The sequence below is a fragment of the Equus quagga genome, chromosome 9, assembly GCF_021613505.1.
Source record: "Equus quagga isolate Etosha38 chromosome 9, UCLA_HA_Equagga_1.0, whole genome shotgun sequence".
NCBI lineage: Eukaryota > Metazoa > Chordata > Mammalia > Perissodactyla > Equidae > Equus > Equus quagga.
In genome coordinates, this window is record NC_060275.1 from 71913546 (window position 1) to 71935664 (window position 22119).

General features: G+C 32.6%; 1 protein-coding gene across 2 annotated transcripts in view; it reads left to right on the forward strand.

Annotated features, from left to right (window-relative positions):
* The window catches only part of ADAMTS6 (ADAM metallopeptidase with thrombospondin type 1 motif 6), a 315103-nt gene that overhangs the window by 165774 nt on the left and 127210 nt on the right, over positions 1 to 22119 (forward strand). The gene's annotated exons all lie outside the window — the stretch shown is intronic.

Sequence of the window (22119 nt, forward strand, 5' to 3'; positions counted from 1 at the left end):
GACAGACAAGTAGTGTAGGTCTGTGCCTGGGAACCAAACCCGGGTCACCAAAGTGGAGCATGCTGAACTTAACCACGAAGCCACTGGGACTGTCCCGATTCCCATTTTAGTTACTGTAGCTTCATAATGTGTTTGACACCAGGTAAGACATTGTTTCACCTTTTCAAGATTTTTTCATCATTTTTGTACATTTCTCTCCCAAATGAACATGAGAAATATTTTTGTTTCATAAAAATATGTATTGGGATTTTGATGTGAGCTCATTGAATTTATAGATAAGAACATAATATTTCTTTCCATTTAGTAAGGTTTTTATTATATCCATCAGTGTAGATTTTTTTCTTCATAGAGTCTTTTTTTAATATCTAGATTTTTTTATTATTGCTAACTTGTAAATGGGATCTTTTTTCATTATATTTTCTAATTCACTATTGTTGGAGCCATAAAAACCTTTATTATTTTTTCTTTTTGATGAGGAAGATTGGCCCTCAGCCAACATCTGTTGCCAATCTTCCTCAATTTTTTGTATATGGGGCACCATGACAGCATGGCTTGATGAACAGTGTATAGATCCACACCTGAGATCTAAACTTGTGAACCCCAGGTCACCAAAGCAGAGCATGTGAACGTAACCACTATGCCACTGGGCCAGCCCCAACCATTAATTGTTTCAATGTTGATCTTATATCTGGCTACTTTAACATTTTTATTAGTTTCAGCAGTGTGTTTTGAATTTTCTATGCAGACAATTATAATTTCTTCAAATAATTCATACTTTGTCTCTTTCTTTCCAATATCTACCTCTAGATTTACTTATTTATGTATCTTGTTTTGGCTAGGGTGTCCAATAAAATCTTAGATAGTATTGGTAATAGTGGGTGCCCTTTCTCAGTCTTGACTTTAGTAGAAAAGCTTCTAATATTTTATCAGTAAACATAATATTGTTTCCTCTTATTTCTATGTTTTAAAGTTAATCTTTGTAAATTTGTAATGGGTATTGAATTTTATCAATTTTTCTTTGATCTGCTGAGATGAAACTGCCTAGACTCAAATCCTGATTCTGCTGCTTACCAGTTTTATGACCTTGAAGTTACTTAACTTTATGCATTGGTTTCCGTAGCTGTAAACTGGGAAATTGTGATAAATTAAAAAAGTTATTATTTATAAAGTATTTAGAACAGTACCTGGCTCCTTGTAAGCACTATATAAGAGTTTCCCATTATTATTTTTTCTTTAATTTTTAAATATATAGTTAATATATATTTGTTGATATATAGTGATTTACGTAATAGACTTCTTAAAGTTGAGCTATCCTTACATTCTTAGAATAACCCTTGCTTGATCATGAATAGTATTTTTTTGATAAGTTGTTATATTCAATGGCTAATATTTTATTTAGGATTTCTGAATTTATGTTCCTAAATTAAATTGACCAGGAGGTTTGTGTGTGTGTGTGTGTTGTTTCATCCAGTTTTGGTATTGTGGTTTGTCTAGTCTCATAGATTGACTGAATTTATTTCTTAACCTGATCATTCAAGGTTCAAGTTTAGTGAGAACATGAACCGAAATGTTTCTTTAATATTGTTTCTTGGTTTTTGTTTCATATTTTGTAGAACACTGAATAATATCAGTAGTAGTTTTGGAAATTTTTCTCACATTACTATGTTATGGAAACCAATAGAAAAATTTAGTCTTTTGGTGGAATAAAGAGGTTCTTTCTCAGGTCTTAAGCTTGTTAAGATTCAACTTTTATGAATTAATTTTTTAAAACCCTCTCTTATTGAAGACAATTATAATTTATTCTCCAGTTGAGAAAATTTTTCCTTTACTGTAAGAATCAAGAAATAGTAATTTCATTAATATATCCTAATTCTTCTGTTATTCTATTGCAGTTATAAAAACATATAGCTTGGGGGCCGGCTCCATGGCCGAGTGGTTAAGTTCGCGGGCTCTGCTGCGGCGGCCCAGGGTTCGGATCCTGGGCACGGACATGGCGCCGCTCGTCAGGCCACGTTGAGGTGGCATCCCACATCCCACAACTAGAAGGACCTGCAACTAAGATATACAACTATGTACGGGGGGGTTTGGGGAGATAAAGCAGAAAAAAAAAAAAAAGATTGGCAACAGTTGTTAGCTCAGGTGCCAATCTTTTAAAAAAATATATATAGCTTAAGTAAATTAGAAAATATTTCATGACTTTGATAAAAGTGATTTATTGCCATCATAGACTACAATATTTTAATTATGAAGCTTGAAATATCATGAATCTAGTCATTGTGATTTAATTTTTCTCATCTTTCATAAAAATTATTTCTAAGTTTAACATTACGCAATTCTAAAGTCAGTAGTCTTAATTAGAATTCTGTGATCAACAAAAATAAAACACTTTTGGGGCCAGCCATGTGGCTGAGTGGTTAAAGTTCCATGTGCTCCACTTTGACAGCCCGGGTTCACGAGTTCAGATCTGGGTGCGGAGCTGCTCCACTCATCAGCCATGCTATGGAGGCATCCCACGTACAAAATAGAGGAAGATGGGCAACAGACGTTAGCTCAGGGTGAATCTTCCTCACCAAAAAAAACCACAACAAACCAATTTTTAACACATCTTATTACATGCAAAAGAGAAGTTGAATAAATGGAGGTTAGAAGAAGGGATAGACAACATCCGAGTTATATTAACTTTGGTTTCACATCCTGAAGAGAACTCTTATTGTAAACATTTCTTTTTCATTATTTGAGTAAGTGCAAAATTGTTGTTCTTTTTATCAAAGATCAGTTGACTATATTTATGTGAGTTTGTTTCTGGGTTCTTTATTCTGTTCTCTTTATCTGTGTTTCTGTTCTTTTGCCAATAACCACACTGTCCTGATTACTGTAGCTTTATTATAAGTATTAAAATTGCTAGTGTGAGTCTTCAAACTTTGATTTTTCTTCGATAGTCTGTTGGCTATGCTGGGTCTTTTGCTTTTCCATATAAACATTAGAATCAGTTTTTTGATATCTGCAAAAATAGCTTGCTGGGATTTTGTTTGGGATTTCATTGAATCTAGAGATCAAATTGGGAAGAATTGACATCCTAACAGTATTGAGTCTTCCAATTCACAAACAGAATATCTCTCCATATATTTAGATCTTTGATTTGTTTTATCAGAATTTTGTAATTTTCTGTATATAGATCCTGCAGTTATTTTTTTAAATATATAGCGAAGTATTTAATTTTTTGGTGCTATTGTAAATGGTATTATGTTTTAAACTTCTGATTCCAGTTTCTCTTTGCTGTATATGAAGAAGCAACTGACTTTTTTACATTAACCTCACATTCTGCAACTTTACTATACTTTCTACTTAGTTCCAGGAATTTTTTTGGTCTGATATTTTCTACAGAGATAATCGTGTCATCTGTGAACAAAGACAATTTTATTTCTTCTTTCCCAATCTCTATTCCTTTCTACTTATTTATTTTTGTCTTACTGCACTAGCTAAGATTTCCAGTATGATGTTGAATAGGTATGAATAGGTGAAAGAACACCCTTTGTTTGAAAGTTATCAGTGTTAGGGTGAGAGTGTCTAGTTTCTCACCATTAAATATGATGCCTGTAGGTGTTCTTTAATAGATATTATTTATCAAGTTGAAGAAGTTGCCTTCTATGTCTTGCTTGCTGAGAGCTTTTATCATGAATAGGAGTTGGATTTTAGCAAATGGTTTTTCTGCATCAATTGATATAATTATATGATTTTTTAAAGTTAGCCTGTTGATGTGATGGAAAACATTGGTTGATTTTCAAATGTTAAACCAGTCTTGGATACCTGAAATAAAACCCAAATGGTCATGGTGTATAGGTCTCTTTATAATTGTTGGATTTGATTTGCTGACATTTTGTTGAAGATAGTTTCATGATAATATTAGTCTTTATTTTCCTTTCTTGTAATATTTTTATCTGATTTTTGTATTAGGGTAATGCTGGCTTCACAGAATGAGTTAGGAAGTGTTCCCTCTGCCTCTCTTTTCTGGAAAATATTGTGGAAAATTGGTATAGTTTCTTCCTCAAATATTTGATTGAATTCACCATGAAATCGTCTTGGCCTGGTGTTTTCTATTTTGAAAGGTTATTAATTAGTGATTCAATTATTTTATATACATGCCTATTCAGATTATAAATTTCTCTTTGTGTGAGTTTTGGTAGTTTATGTCTTTCAGGAATTGGTCCGTTTCAGCTAAGTTATCAAATTTGTTAACATAGAGTTGTTCATAGTCGTCCTTTTTTATTATTTTTAAATATCCAAGGGATCAGTAGTGATGACCCATCTTTCTGATGTTGGTAATCTGTGTCTTCTCTCTGTTTTAGTTGGTTAGCTTGACTAGAGATTTATCAATTTTATTGATCTTTTCAACAAATCAGCTTTGGTTTCTTTATTGTTTTCAATTTCTTCAATTTCTGCTCTAATTTTTATTATTTCTTCTCTTCTATTTGTTTTAGGCTTCAGTGCTCTTCTTTCTTTAGTTCTCTAAGTGGAAACATAGATGATTGATTTTTAATCTTTCTTATTTTCGAATATATGCATTCAATGCTATGAATTTCCCCCTAAGCACTGCTTTTGCTGCATTCCACAAATTTTGATAAGTTGTATTTTCATTTTCATCTAGTGCAAAATAGTTTTAAATTTTTCCTGAAACTTCTTTGACACATGTTATTTGGAAATGTGTTCTTTGATCTCCAAGTATTTTAAGATTTGCCAACTATCTTTATGTTACTGATTTCTAGCTTAATTCCATTGTGATCTAAGAATATATTTTGCATGATTCCTATTCTTTTAAACTTGTTAAGGTATGTTTTATGGCTTATAATATGGTCTATCTTGGTGAGTATTCCTTGAAAGCTTGAGAAAAATATATATTCTGCAGTCATTGGATGGAGTATTCTATAAATGTCATTTGGATGAAATTGCTTGATAGTGCTGTTGAGGTCAACAATATCCTTACTGGTTTTTTTTTTCCTGTGTGATCTATCAATTACTGAAGAAAATGTGTGGAAGTCTCCAACTATAATAGTGGATTTGTGTATTTCCCTATGCATTTCTGTCAGTTTTTGACTCAAATGTTTTGACACTTTCTTGTTAAATGCATGCACACTGCGGATTTTTGTCTTGTTGGAGAATTGACCCTTTTATCATTATGTAATGTTATTCTTTATCCCTGAGAATTTTCCTTTTTCTGAATTGTATTTTGTCTGAAATTAATATAGCTACTCCAACTTTCTTTTGATTTGTGTTAGCATGGTATATCTTTCTCCATCCATCCCTTACTTTTAACCTAGCTGGGTCTTTATATTTATAGTAGATTTCTTATGTTTAACATATAGTTGGGTCTTGTTTTTATTCACTGTGACAATCTTTGTCTTTTAATTGACGTATTTAGATCATTCATGTTTAAAGTGATTATTAATATAGTTGGATTAATATGTACCATGTATGTAACTGTTTTTTATTTGTTGCACTTTGTTTCTTTTTCTCTCTTCTTTAGTTTTAAGCATTGTATATGATTCCATTTTATCTGTTCTCATAGCTTATCAATTATATTTCTTTTAAAAAATTTTAATGATTGCTCTTGAGTTTTAATATAAGAATTTCATATGAAATATACTTAGTAATATACATAACTATATAAAATTTGTATATAAATACATAAAAATCTATAAATTTATCTATATATTTATAAACTTACATATATGTTATAATAATCACCTTCAAATAATGGTATCCTGCCTCGTATGTAGTACAGGTACCTTATAACAGCATACTTTCAATTCCCCATTCCTGACCCTTATGACATTGCTGTCCTTCATTTCACTTGGCCATTTACTATAATCATCAAAATATTGTTACTATTATTACCTTTAACAAACAGTAATCTTTTGTATTAATTAAGAATAAGAAAAATAGATTTTAATTTTGTTTCATTTACCTTTTCTGATGCCCTTCTTTTCTGTATGTAGATTCACATTTCTGATCTATGTCATTTCCCTTTTCCTGAAGAACTTTTAGTATTTCTTGCAGTGCAGATCTTGTTGATAACAAATTTCCTCAGTTTTGTTTGTTTGAGAAAATATTTATATATCCTTCACTTTTGAAGAATACTTTTACTGGATATAGAATCTGCAAGGTTTCTGATCAGAAATTGCTATAATTCCTACCCTTGTTACTTGATAGGTAAGGTGGGTTTTTTTCCCTCTGGCTCTTTTCAAGATTTTCTCTGTGTCTTTCATCTTCTGTAGTTTCAATATGATATCCATAGGTGTAGATTTGTTAGTATTTATTCTTTTTGATATTCTCTGAATTTCCTGGGTCTGTGGTTTGGTGTCTGTCATTAATTTTGGAAAATACTTGGCCGTTATTACTTCAAATATTTATTCTGCTCCATTCTCTCTTTCTTCTAGTTCTGGTATTCAAAATACATGTATGTTACACCTTCAGATATTGATCCAGAAATAACTGATGCTCTGTTCTGTTTTGTGGGGTTTTTTTAAATTTTCATTCTTTTTAATCTCTGCATTTCAGTTTGGGAAGCTTCTGTTGGCCCATTGTCAAGCTCACAGATTCTTTCCTCAGTGAGTCCAGTCTACTGATGAGACTATCTAAGGCATTCTTTTTTTCTATTACAGTGTTTTTGATTTCTAGAATTTCCTTTTTATTCTTTCTTAGACTTTTTATCTTTCTGCCTGCATTACCTATCTGCTATTGCATATTGTCTACTTTTTCCATTAGAACCCTTAATGTATTAATCATAATTATTTTAAGTTCCCTTTTTGTTAATTCCAAAATTTGTGTCTTATTTGAGCCTAGCTTTGATACTTGTTTTGTCCCTTTTAACTGTGTTTTGCATGCCTTGCCATTTTCAAAGCCAGACATGATGTATTGGGTAATAGGGACTCAGGTAAATAGTCCTTTAATGTAAGATAATAGACATTCTATCAATAACTGTTAATGAGTGAATGAATGATGAATGTATTGCGAGGTCTTACTCTAAAATGAAACTTGTGGTTCTTTTAAGGCTTTATACCCTTTGGAAGAAGCAGATGAACTTATTTTTTTCTGGTATGAAAACATCTTTAGTCAATGGAGTATGACTGAAGCATTTAATTGTCAGTTGATTAAGCTTCAGAGCCATATAGTGCCATTGTTACTTGCCCAAACTAATAATACCATGCATGGCAATGCTGTTTTCTTATTTCTCCCCATTTATATTAGATTTTGTTGATCTATTATAAAATTTTTATATTTTTCAAATTAGAACATATTGCTATTATTATTAAAATCGTACCCCATTATTGTCTTTTAATGAATATTACATTTGATCAGAACCAGTAAGATGCCAAAATTATGTTACCTATCTGTCCACACATACGCATACATGCACATGCATATAAACAGTTATATATTATGTATACAATATACATTTTCATATCTTGGCGGTCACATATGTAGCTAAAACAATAATAATACATAAATACTTTCCTTAGAAAAGTTATTATAGCAAAGTCTAACAATTAAATTATTTCAATAATTAAGCCTTTGCCATGATATGCACTAATGACAAAAAGTAGGTAAGACCAGTCAGGTAATTACTGCATCAAGTATCTGGAATTACAGAATAAAGTAAGTGTACATGTGTGTGTGTGTATGTTATAGAAGTAATAAACCTACTGAAGTAGAGGTTAGTCAGTATCAACTTTAGGAACTTTGATAAGGCATTCTCTTCATTTTGCTTGAAAATCAAAGAAATGAATTTGGAGGTAGACACTACAGTACTAATTAGTTGGTATGAATTTCAGCTGCTATAAACTAATTCAGTTACATTTTGCCCATAGGACAAGGAAGATTATAATGGCAAAAATTTCCTTGTTCCGGCTACCTTCCCTGTCTTTGCCTTGATTATTATACACGCAAACACAAATGCACACACATATACGCCATACCCAAAATCTTAATATATCTATAATAGCTTGTTTCCTCTGGTCCCTGGCATCTTTATAGTTAGATGAAAGGGAAAAAGTAGAAAGTAGTAGTAGAAAAGATGTAAATGTACTATAGTGATTTCATTAGCTCTGGAAACCTAACTTTCAACTCAGAAGTGTTTATAGTAAGTGGAACCTTGCTTATATAGGTATGGAAAGATTCTAGGTCCTAGATTCTGCTAGACACCCTCCTCATTAAATATCTTCCTAAATAAGTTCAGAATCTTGAGTTCACTTAGTTCAGTAAATTGTACATATAGTCCAAAAGTAGAATTGAGTTCCAAACTCTGTTTTAGAAAACACATGAGCAAATTGTAATAACCATCCTATTGGGTAACTATTAAATCTGAAAATGTTTGCCAGATGTGGGTATAGAAGTCTCTGAATGCATCCCTTAAATTTTGTCTTTGCTTTATTATAACAAGTGATTCATAGCCAAGATCAGTTGTGAATGAGAACAGATCAAAGAGATTACAAATGGAAAATAATTCCAAAGAAAGATGCCCATTTATTCCCTTGTATTTTTCTGCTACGTTGAGAAGGCTTAGTTTTGAGATTTTGTAGTTTTTGCTACTTATAATTGTCTCATCACTTTTTAAAGAGAAATTTAATCATATTAAAAACATTAGGAAACTATTTTTTAATTCTGTAATTTATATGTGTTATTTTTTTTGAAAAACTGAGTGATCATCTATTTAATTTTTTCCTTTAGTGGCAGAATTTAAAAGTACATGCTCTGTGTACTAGTGATTGTTTAACAAAATTCAAGATAGAGTTTAAAGTACCATGATTATGTAACAGAAACAAAGATGTTGACATATTAGGAACACGGTAAAATTAAGATTGCTTAGATACAAAAATTGCATTAAGCGTTTTAAGATTTTCCTTAGGTATACAGATCTTCTGTTTGGTTTGAAAACATCTGTTATGATTTTAAAAAGAAATCCAGACTAAATTCATATTAAATTTATACTCAGTAGTCTATATTTACTTTTTCATTCTTACAAATCTTCCAAAAGAACCAGTAAGAATTGCGTACTAAATTTGAGTAAGCTATTATTTTGTTTTACAAAATAGATTATATTATGTTATATTACTTTTGCAATGTTAAATGGTCATATATGGTGAAATGATGTAAAGTACAATCACAAATGAGCTTCCTCTTATATATCCTAAAAAATAAAAAGATATGGGAAATTCTCTTATCTCTCTCTCTATATATATATTTACCATATAGAACAAAATTTTTTTCTTAAATATAGTTTCAAAGGAAAACATTTCATTTGCTTAGAAAACTAATTTACTATAGAAAAATATTTGAGAAAAGTATATGTGTCAATAGATTGATGCATATGATAGATTCTCTCTGAGTTACAGAAGCTGAATTTAATGAATAACCTTTACTGCACAGTCTCTCAGTCTCTGTATAGCAACCACCTTGTTTCTGACTGGTGATGCTACATATTATGACCCAAACTCTCCCTTTCCCCCTTTTATTGCTTATTATATGATATTATATATTTTATTACATTATTCACCATTAAGGGAAGTATACATATATGATACTTCCCAAATTCTGTCTCTCATGGTTTATAGTTGATCAATAGATAGTCTCTCTCTGATGCACAATTTATTTGATTCCAGAGAATTACTGAGCACCTCCTGTATTTACCCTAACATAGAGTGCATTGTGGATACAGAGATGATGAAAACAAAGCTCCTATCCTGAAGGAACACATCTTTTTAATTCACTTTTCCCTTTTCCTACTCTTAATCAATTTTCCAACTCTTCGTCAATCACTTCAAGAACATCTTCTTCTAACTCCCATTCATGAACCAAAACAAAAAGCAAAACCACTGGGCTTGGTTGATGTAGTGTTTATAGTATATCTTTATGAAGGAAAATAAGAAAACATAAATTTTTAAATTTAGACGTTCTAGAATCAGAACCATTTACCTGTAGAACTTTTGATTATACTTACAAGTCCCCTTTAGAACTCCTTCAGTAACTCGCTTATCTTTCCCTTTAGGAAACCTGCTTTTCTTCAAGTGCTACTAATTCTACAGAAGAAATTAAAATATATGCCATTTTGTTTAATTCTTAATTCCAACAGTGTTGTCATATACTATTTTTCACTTCAGAGGCACAGATTTGGTCTATAAAATAGGTTAAATAGGCTTATGTGGGCTATCCTGGACATACTGTAATAATTTATACCATTATTTCTAGAGTAAAATGTTTCAAGTGTCCAAAAATCAGCTTTAAAATTTTAGAACTAAGTCAACTTAGAAAGCCAAGTTGGCTATCTTCTGTATTTGTCTGAGAGGAAAATTTAATTGCTAAGTTTTAGAACAAAGTATTCTTTATATATTCAGATACATGTAATTAATTATGTAGACATTTTCTTTTAAAATGTTTTACTTTGAAATACTCTGTGTGTGTGTGTTATAACAGACATCCATGTGCATACCACTCAGATTTAACAAATGTTAATATTGTCCCATATTTATTTTGGGGCTTTTATTGTTGTTATTTTCAAAGGGTCCCTGTGCCAATATCATGTTGTTTTAATTACCATAGTTTTATAACAGATATTGAAGTTCTCCCCTATTTCTTCAAAATCATCTTGGCTCTTTCTGACCCTCTGCTTTCCTATATTAATTTTGGAATCCTAGTGTCCATTTCCGTAAAAAATATCTGATAGGATTTTAATTAACCTTTTTATTAAAATGATATTGATAGGTTAACAGGCTATTTACATGATTCCTGAGTGTTTTCCCATGCACTGAATGAATACCTGCCCTCATATGGGGTGAAGTCCAGAACCTAGGTTGCATTTAGTGAGAGGGCCATCCAGGGAGAGTTGTACCCCAGAAAAGAGAAACCCTGCTCAGTAGGGTGAGTGATGAAATCAGGCTAAATGAATAGAGTGCCTTTTTTTTTTCCTTTAATGGCATAGTTGCAGTTCTTCAGATCCTATGTTAATTAAAATTGTGTTTAAAAATATTGTTTGCGCGTGAAAAAAAATGATTAGCAACCAGAGTTTCAAATTCATTATTTCCTACAGAAATTAAACTACTAAAGGTTTTGATCAAACCTGACAAAACAAACCTAATTGCATCATCTTTTACCTTTTAAGCAACACTTCACAGCTACTGTCCTCTCTTTCCCTTCATCCTTGACCCTGTATTTTTGCTTGGAGTACAATGCATAAGCATCAATAGTTCTTAAGAAAAGCACACAAAACCGTGAGTAAAATAACACTCTAATAAAGTAACTCAAACAAAGCAACTATGTGTTCCTATGCTACAGACATAAGCTTTTTTCCTCCTAGATTGGTCTAGTTCCCACTACCCTCTGCTGTATAACCAACAGGGCTCTATTTAAAGCAAATTATGTTAACTAATTAATTAAACACATTATATCCAATTCGCATTGTGAGAACTTTACTAGTTTAGTCTGGCAGCAGTGCTTAGGTAAAAATTCAGTCAGGAAATTGTTAACATCACGGAAGTCTTGTGGATAGCTGTAAGTGTGTATCCCAAAGAGTGGAGCATAACGGGGCCTGGGTTACTTACCCAGGACTTCAATACCCCACAGCCGAAGGGATCCCTGCTCAAAAAGAAGTAGAATACTGGCCAGGGTCTCAGTCTCAGGAGCAGAGGAAATAAACAAGGGATTCAGTTACTAAGACTCAGGAGTAAATTAGTGTCTTTTTTACAAGAAATAGGAGCAGAGCCCAACAAATACAATTACCTCAAAAGCTAGAACAGAACTGGACCAACAACATGCCTGCCATATTTTAATGCTGCTCCACAAAGCTATTGGCTTTAACCTCTTTAAATTTTCCCTAACAAGGAACAAAATTGGTCCCAGAGCCTCTGAGCAGTGTTGAACCTTCTTGTGTCTGTGAGTTATGTAACTCTAGTTAGGGTGATTGCAAGAATAAGGGGGGCAGAAAAATCGAAGTTCCTCAGTGAGTATGGAACTCCTGGCAGATTTTGTGGATCCCGTGCCTTACGTGAGAGTGTTTGTTAGCTCCACATTTTAACCTTGTGGGTCTTCTTAGCTTATCCAAGTTAAACCTCAGCTGATAGACTTTTCGTCCACTTCACCAAGCCTCTAAGCCTTCATCACCAATCATGAAACTCTGATTATATGCTAACTACTCTGAATAAAATTAAATCTAAAAAATACTTTCAGCTCAGTGAAATAACTAGGAAAAATGGATCCCTCTGTGAAGCCATACATAAGATTAAAGATTTATTGTTGATAGCCACTTTGAAAGACAGTTTGGCAGTTTCTTACAAAACTAAATATACTCTTACCACAGGATCCAACAATACCTAAACATGGAAATCAAATTATTACAGGTTTTAGAACAAAACAGAGAAGTAAATCCTCATGACATTAGGGTAAAGGAGGATTTTTTAAAAACGAGACATAAAGAACACTAACCGTGAAGTATATGATTGATCTATTTAACCATGTTAAAATTAGAAACTTAATTGAAAGGCATCATAAAATGAAAAGACAGGACCCACTGAAGGAAAGATGTCTGCAGCTGACATGTGGCTGATATGAGGAACTCCTACAAATTAAATATACAAAATAATTGAACATTTTACAAAAGAAGAAATCCAAACGGCCAATAAGCGTATAAAAAGATGTTTAGCCTGGCGCTGGCCCCGTGGCCGAGTGGTTAAATTCCCGCACTCCGCTGCAGGTGGCCCAGTGTTTCGTCGGTTCAAATCCTGGGCACGGACATGGCACTGCTCATCAAGCCACGCTGAGGCAGCGTCCCACATGCCACAACTAGAAGGACCCACAACGAAGAATACACAACTATGTACCGGGGGCTTTGGGGAGAAAAAGGAAAAAAATAAAATCTTTAAAAAAAAAAATGTTCAGCCTAATTAAACATCAGGAAAATGCAAATTATGTCCGCCATTTAACACAAATTTAATACAAATTTAAAAGTCTGACAATTCCAAATATGGGTGAAGATGTGGTGCAACTGGAATTTTAGTACACTACAAGGGAGAATGTAAATTGGTGTAACCCCTATGAAAAGCTGTTTGGCATTATCTAGTAAAGTTGAAATTTTACATAACGCATGACCCAACAATTTATTTGCTACATATATCCTAGAGCAGTGATTCTCAGATTGTGGTCCATGGACCCCTCGTATTCCTGAAGCACTTTCACACTGAAACTATTTTCATAATAATACCAAAACTTGATTTGCCTTTTTTTGTTAAATAACTGTGCTGATGTTTGCATTGGTTGTGCAAAAGCCATGGTGGTATCTTAGCATGAATCAAGGCAGCCATACTAGTAGTCATTGTATTTGTCACTGCCATGCCAGTTTCACTGAAGAATGTCCTTGATAAGGCAGAAAAATTATTAATTTTATTAAATCATGACCCTTAACTACATCTTTTAAAAAATATTCTGTGCAACAAAATTGATGTAAAGCCCTTTTTACTCCATATCTTAGTCTGATAGTTGTCACTTGTGCAATTCTTTGAGAAGAACTAGCTGCTTTTTTTCCTAGAACACAATTTTTATTTGCAAGAATGACTGAGAATCTATGAGCACTTAGGAGATGTTCAGTTGAAAAATGAACAGATGAGCACGTATTCAAGGAGAACAACTGACACTCTTTATTGCCAATGATAAAATTTGAGCTTTTGAGTAAAAATTAGAATTTAGAATAAACTTTATCTGTCATGAGCTTGACAGCTTCTAATACTTAAAGACTTTCTGATGAGATTGGTGATATTAATGAAACAGAATATAGAAAGATTATGGATATGGTTTCAGAATTCACATTGCAACTAACCTTTAAAAAATTAGTAGTCATCAAGTTTTATCATAGTGTCAAAAAAAATATACAGTTACCTGAAAGGGCTATTAAAATGTTCTTCCCTTTTCCAACTACATACTACTTTGAGGCCAAATTTTAATCATATGCTTGAACCAAAAGAAAATACCATAACAGATTGAATGAAGAAGCAGATATGAAAATCCAGGTGTCTTCTAGTAAGCCAGACACTAAAGATATTAGCAAAAATATAATTACACAATGCTGCTCTTCTCACTGAAATTCTTTTGTTTTGGAAGATATTTTTAATTTAAATGGTTATTTATATTATCATATATTGGGTTTATTAATACTTGAATTAATAACCAGCTTTTAAATTTCTGCTTTGATTTTTAATATGATAAATATCACTACATTCAACCTCATAAACAAAACGTCTTTGGGGTCCTCAATATTTTTAAGACTATAAAGGACCCTGAGGCCAAAAGTTTAAGAAACTGTTCTAGAGATAATTTTACATATATGACCAGGAGATATGTTCAAGAATGCTCATAGCAGCATTGTCCATAGTAGCCCTGTAGTAGGAACCATCCCAAATTCATCATGGAATGGATAATTAAATGATACATTTACAATGGAAATCTATACAGCAGTGAAAATGAATGATATATAGTTCGGCAGCTAAGCAGAGATGACCTCCTTTAACAAATTGTTCAAAGAAAGAAGCAAGTTATAAAAAAATACATACAGTGTGGTTCCACTTCTGTGGATTTCAAAACCAGGCAAAATTAACATGTATTGTTTAGAGATGGACAGGGAATGATTACTACAAAAGTCAGGATAGTGGTTCTCTCTTACGGGAGGAAGAAGAATATGATTATGAAGATAAACACAAGAGGCAAGCTTTTATTATTCTGAAAATGTTCTGTTTCTTTTTTTTTAAGTTGTCTTATCTTTCTTCTTTTTTGTTTTTTTGAGGGAGATTAGCCCTGAACTAACATCTGCTGCCAATCCTCTCTTTTTGCTGAGGAAGATTGGCCCTGAGCTAACATCTGTGCCCATCTTCCTCTACTTTATATGTGTGATGCCTGCCACAGTATGGCCTGACAAGCAGTGTGTAGGTCCACACCCAGGATCCAAACCGGTGAACCCCAGGCCGCCAAAGTGGAACGTGCAAACTTAACCTCTGTGCCACCAGGCTGACCCCTAAAATGTTCTATTTCTTAAATTTGGTAGGGATAACATGGATTTTGCTTCATAATTATTCTTTTAAATGCAAATATGTTTTATTCTCTCTTAAGTATGAAGTTTATCTTGTAGCAGTTTTTCTAAGAATGATTCATGAGACCTCTATTCCTTGAGTTCTTGTTCAGAATTATTTTTACACTCCGTTTGGCTAGGTGCAAGATTTTGCTAGGCATTGCTCCATACTATGCTGGTGTTAGGTGTCACCATGGAGAAATCTGAGGCTAATTTGATTGTTTTACCATTATAGACAATTTGTTCTTTTGCCCTGATTGCCCAAAATATATCTTAGTTTTGAAGTCCAAAAAGTTAACTAGAATGTGGCTCTGTGTGAATTATTCTGTGTCAGTTTTTCCTAGGACATGAAATAGTTCACTTTTGATCAGATTTTAGGTGTTTTTATTTCTCAAAAGTTTTCTTGCGTATTTTTGTCATTTTTCTTTCTGTTTTATTATTTTGGTTCTTTTCTTTGGGGACAACAGTGATACATATGTTGGATTCTTTCACTTTGATTCTTTTAAACTCTTTATCTATTTTCATATTGCTTGTTTTTTTCACTCTAGTGAGAAATGTTTTCAAGAGTTGCCTATTTTTTTTTTTTTTTGCAACCTCAGCATGGCCTTTTTCCTGTGATGGTTTTATTTTTTCCTCCCACTTATTTCCTCTGACAGTTCATGTTTTCACCTCCTGTCTTGCCATATCTTTCCTGATGTCTTGTGTGTCTGCATTAAATTCTTGTTTTTATAAAATGATAGCTTAAAAAATAAATAGGTGATAGCTTCATTACGTTTGTTCAAATTCATATATGTACAATTTTTATTTTTCCTATAGCAACATTTTTTTTCTGGTATGTCTTTCATCTTATATTTGTATTTTTCTGTTCTTTTTAAAAAATTTATTTGGTATATTTGTAGATCCACTTTTTGTTCCTTTTGAATCACACATTTTTTAATGAGTTTGATTTTCCTAGATGAACTATTTGTAGGAGGTTTGTGTTGGGTAGGGACGAGCGCTACTTTTTCAGCAGGAATTTATTACTGCTATACAATATTGTATGTGATTCAAGCTCTTTAACCCTGTATCTCTTTATGCAACTGTTAGCGAGGTAGAATCTCTCTTTCACCTTTCCTCACCGACAGCTGCTTCCTGCACATATACTTTGTGTGACTCATACAAGTTAGCCCAGTTTATTCTTCTCCTGACAACTAGAGTGAGGGTGTATATTCCAACAATTTGCACCCTTATTCTACTTGTTCATGAGAAGGTATTGTTGAATTTGACCCTCAGATTGTTGCGCTTAACTGTGGAGGAATATGCTCTACTTGTTTTAGCTGAGACCGTCAGTTGTTGTTTTCTTTCTGTGTCTTTCTGCATTCCTCTTTGAATTTTCTGTATTCAGTCACCCTTCCACCTACATTATGATATTGTGGCTTATGGTTTTAGAAGTTTCCTACTTTTCATTAAATGCAGAGTTTGTATTTCTTTTTTTATTTTTCTTATTGCTTTTGGGTGATATCTTACAGGAAAATAGGGAATACTTTTTACTTAATACAGAAATAAGAAGTGTTCTTTAAACTTTTGGGATAGGAACAGAAATAGCAAAATATGAGAAAGGGAGTTTCTGGTCTTTTACTTGTATCTACTGGGAGGTTTAGTTGAAAATTTTCAACATATAATTTATTTCCTAGGAACGAAAAAAAACAAAGAGCATACTTTGTTTTAATAGATATTATTGAGGATTTAGGCTTCATTTTCTGAAAAATTAACACTAATTTGATGTACGTTGCTTTCAGGATTACTTAGCTTTCCATAATTAGATATGTTATCCTAATCACCTACACACTTCTCTCTCATTGGATTTAAGATATGATTTTACCCTATGTATAAGCTAATAAGTTAACCCAGTATTGTTGCATGGGTACTAGCAAGACGTGAGCTTCCTGAGTCAGAGACAAAGGATTTTGTTACTTACAGCACAGCAAGGAACATAAGTATCAGCATATTTATTTTGGTTCCTCTTGGCCTCAAGTCCCACAAAGGGCAACACAATATGGATCATGCTGCACATGCAGTAGGTCTGCTTCAAAACTGAGAAACATTGAACTTGGGAAATCTATCACTTTTATAGCAAGTAGTAAGTAAACTTGCTCTTTGTCCAGGGGAGATAACTTTGTCAAAGTTATCCTGAGAAATGGCCTGGGTAAAGAGCAAGATTTGCAGACTTGACATACCCAGTAAAATATGGGAAATCATAAGAACCCCAACAAAGACTGCCTCTCCCAACCTCTCTCTGTCTCTGTTCCTAAAACCCTCAATGAAAGAGAATCATTATCTTTTTATAATCTGAAATGTTTCGTTAAACACACAAAACCAATCACTGAAGTATTATCTTCTTATCATTGTTCTCTCATTGGGATGCACTCCCGGTTCACCAAACTCTCTTTCATTCTTGTTCTTGTTCTTGTTTTTCTTAGTTATTATTTTTGAAACTCAAGAACAGAGAATTGAGTCTATTTCACATTTATCTGTCTATCTAGTTCTCTATCCCTAGTTCTTGGCAAAACATCATTATCAATCCCAGTAAGAACTCTTTTTGTTTAATATATGTACATATGTATTTATTTCTATATTCCCATTCTCTACTCCCATTTCTTTGCTATTGTGAATTATAAATTTAGTATGTATATTTGAATCTGTATGCATCCTTATAAAATATTGCAGATTTTTTTGTGTATATATGTGTTCATTTTTTAACTTTTTAAGTTGGAATTGATTTTAAACTTACAGAAAAATTGATATAGTAGAAAGATTTCCCACGTGCCCTTCACTCAGATTCAAAAATTGTTAATATTTTGCAACATTTGCTTTCTCTCTCTTTCTGTATGCGTACATGTATTTTTTTCTTAACTATTTGAAAGTTGTAGACATATCCCTTATCCCTAAAATATTTCAGCACCTGCTTCCTAAGAAGAAAAGATAATGTCTTATATAACAACAGTACAATTATCAAATAAGAAATAACATTGACACACTACTATTATCTAATATATAGTCAATTTCAAATTTCATCACTAGTCCTAGCAATGTCCTTTACTCCTTTTCAACCTTCCCCTCCCGCTAATCCAGTTTCAGTTGCATTTAGTTATGTCTCTTTTGTCTTTAATCTGGAACAATTCCTTGGCCTTTCTTTGTTATCTGAGAGTGTGTATGTAATTTTTGTTTACATATATGATATAGCGCTATAGACCTTATTCCTTTTCTTAATTTTTTTGCTGTTTTTAAGATCCATCTATATTTATGTGTAGATATTTATCTTGTTTGCTGCTTCCAGCTTCTGCTTAGTATTCCATAATATGTGTCTGCCAAAGTTTACTTATCTATTCCCCAGTGGCTGACACCTAGATTGTCTTCAGCTCCTTGCTATCATAAATAATTCTGTCATGAACATCTTCATACATGTTCCCTTTGGGAATATTTATAGGATATATATCCAAGAATAGGATTGCTGGGTCATAATGTATCTGCCTATTTAATTTGACTAAATACTGCTGAATTGCTCTCCAGAACAGCTGCCCTGACTACACTACTACTGTTGTACACTAAGACCCCAGTGTCTTTGTCCTGGGTAATGTTGTAATTCTTGCCAGTATGATGCCACTTTTTAAAGTGACTCTTTATTCTCTCTGATCACCAATGAGTTTTTACTTCTTTTGCCAAACTCTTCATTGATAGAGTTTCCTCAGGAGGGAATCTGTCTTTAAAAATATACATATATTTTATGTTCCAGCCTAATCAGCCTTAAAGTGATCTCTTGAAGCTGATGTCGTGAATGGCAATTGTAAACTCTCATTTCACTTTGTGTCACTGTCAGTGAACTATTTGCCATTGGTCGGGTTATTTCTAGGATTTCTTATGTTTGAAATATAAGCTACAAAAGTGTACATTCTCTGACACGACTGAAACCTAAATCCTTAAGACAACTATCTGCATGTGTCACCTAAGCTCTAAAGATTAGGAATAGAAGTAGAACTTAAGAGTTCATCTTTCAGATACTTGAATTCATTAGTTTTCAAATCTTTTCCCATATACTCCTGAAAGAATTTTTTTAAATTATTACCCTATTCTATATTTTTCAGTTGATGTCTAAATTGTTTATTTTATGTCTAAGTAATTGCAAAAGATAGAATTTCTGGAGTACTGCAAATATTAGTGTGTAAAAACTAAAATTGTTATATCTCTTTTAAATATATCCACTAAATGCCATTGCAATTTGGTAACTATCATTATGCATTTAAAAAATACACAAGCAGGTTCTTTATCTTTTTCTTTTTTCTTTTTTTGAGAAAGATTAGCCGTGAGCTAACATCTGCTGCCAATCCTCCTCTTTTTGCTGAGGAAGACTGGCCCTGAGCTAAGATCCGTGTCCATCTTTCTCTACTTTATATGTGGGATGCCTACCACAGCATGGCCTGACAAGCAGTGCCATGTCCGCACCCTGGATCCAAACCAGCAAACCCCGGGCCGCTGAATCGGAATGTATGAACCCAACCGCTGTGCCACCGGGCCAGTCCCAGGTTCTTCTTTTATAGTCAAAATTTACAAATTTTTTCCCTCTTTTAACTCAATATGTCTAATCCTCCTTTCCCTCACAGAATATTATCCTAATGTATATTTTAATATTTCTTAACATATTTTTAAAATGTATTTGGTTGCTTAAAATATTTTCAATTAAATCAAATATCTCTATAACAAAAATATATTTAAATTGAAATTACACTTAAAATATTTCCTATCATAACACAAATTTTTTCTCCATTATACATTTATTACTTTGCAATCATTATTAGTTAATGATTGATCAGAAGAGTATATACATATTATAAATTTTAATAATTAATTAAATATAAAAGTTTTTATTAGAAGATGTATCTTTAATTAGACATATTTTTTCAGTTACTGCATTTATCTCTGTACTGCTAGAATGTGGCAGGACTTCAGCATCAGTTTTATTTCTTTATTTTGTTTCTGCAAATGTGAATGCTGAGAAAATTTGTTCACATAAGTAGGTAGGTGAGATGAAAGGAGTTTATTACAGAAATATCACTCAGTTCTTTGAACTCTTTTTGAATTATTTGTCAAAACATACCATGGTGATCTATCATCAAAAAATATTTTTAATCACCTGTCAGCTGTTAATTTGATTATATCTTCCTGTAAATTTGATGAGAGTAAGAAACTATATGATTTGTTATACAGTCATTAAAGTCTTTCTCAACATTGATACCACATGTTTTCAATTGTCTCTTTTCTTGACACTCATGTTTTTATACCGAAAGGAAATGAACTATTGTAAAATTATGGATGGGTGAAAGATAAGTTTTTCTTTTGTAAGGTGGGAGAAGTATTTAAAAAGGAGAAGTTTGACTTTTTTTAGAAAAGGATACATAAGGAAGTTGAGGATCTGGAAAATGATTCAAAGCCATCTGTGCCTGTCTACACCTGTCTTGACATGACTCTGGGACATGTATAAGACCACTGCTAACAGGGAATATTTTTAAAGCTGTCATCATTTGAAAAGAATCATAGTAGTATTCACACAGTAGCATTGACCTTTGAGAGAAATATAGAATATTAAGTTTATTGAATTACATAGTTACAGTAAAGAGCCTTTAATATAAATTTGCAGCTGATTATTTTGACAGAATGTATGTCTAATTCAACAAACTATAAATTCCACCATGATGTTCCTAGAAGACCATTCAAAGAGGTTGACTCCAATGTGTTGATGTCAAACAAGAAGACTAGATACTACTGTTTTTGGAAGGTTATTTGGTGTTTTAATTTAGGGCTCTGGATACTCTCATACACTTCTTTTCCTTTGCTTATGTTAGTCCCTCCACCTAAATTACTAGTTTCTCTTCCTTGCCCCCGTATATGAACATATTATAAGTCTTCATTATGGCTCTTTTATGTTGTAGTTATGAAGGTAAATTCATTCAGCTTCCTAAGTATGTCTCAAACCTAATTCCACCTCTCTATCCAGTGCCCTAGTTCAGACCAACATCGTTTCTCAATTGGTGAGGATCTTCCAACTGCTCTCCCTGGCTCCATTCTCTTCCCACTTCAATATCTCCACCATAGAATTACTATAATGACTCATCTAAAATACAGGTGATTCCATATTCTCTTACTCAGAAATCTTCAGTTGCTCTTACTCACAAATCTTCAACATCTCTACACTGCCAAAAGTGTTAATATTTACTTTCATTTATCATCTTGTAATTATCTGTTCTCAACTACCTTTCCAAAGTTTTCTCCAGCAACTGCTCTCATCTAGGTTATATTCTTGTCACACAAATTACTTATTTCTTTGAATACTTATTGTGGTGCATTTATTAGAATGTCGCAATGAAGGCATAAATTTATTTTTTTGGTAATATTCAGCCTAAATTTCTGGCTACTTGTGCAGAAAGGTTATAATTTATTCATATGCAGTGGATATATTCTTTACAGAAAAATTTTATGATTTATCTTTTACACATGGTTTTAGGTCACATTGATAGCACAAAGCATGGATGTAGAACACAGGAGAAAATAACAAAGAAAAGCTTTTAAAAATTAAGGAAAGCCGTGGTAAAGAAAATCTCTATATCCATAATCCTTAAATGTGTTGAGGTTTTTCAAAAGGTGTTTTGAAAGCACATATGCACACACACAAACATAAATTATGTATGTATTTAATTCTCCTTTATCCATATTAATAAGAAAAAGGATTTCTGTGTTTGGCCTATAACCTAGAACTCAATGGATCATAACTATCTTTTTATAATTCCCTTTTGGATTCAGCATAGCGAGGTGGCATGTACTCCAGCATGTTAAACGACAGGTTCTACTAATAATTTCAACACTTACTAACTGTATGATCTTTAATAGGTCATTTGTCTTTATTAAATCTCAATTTTTCTCATATATAAAGTGAGAATTAATATATATTCTCTATCTGCTCAAGGAGAGATTGTATTATATGAGATAAC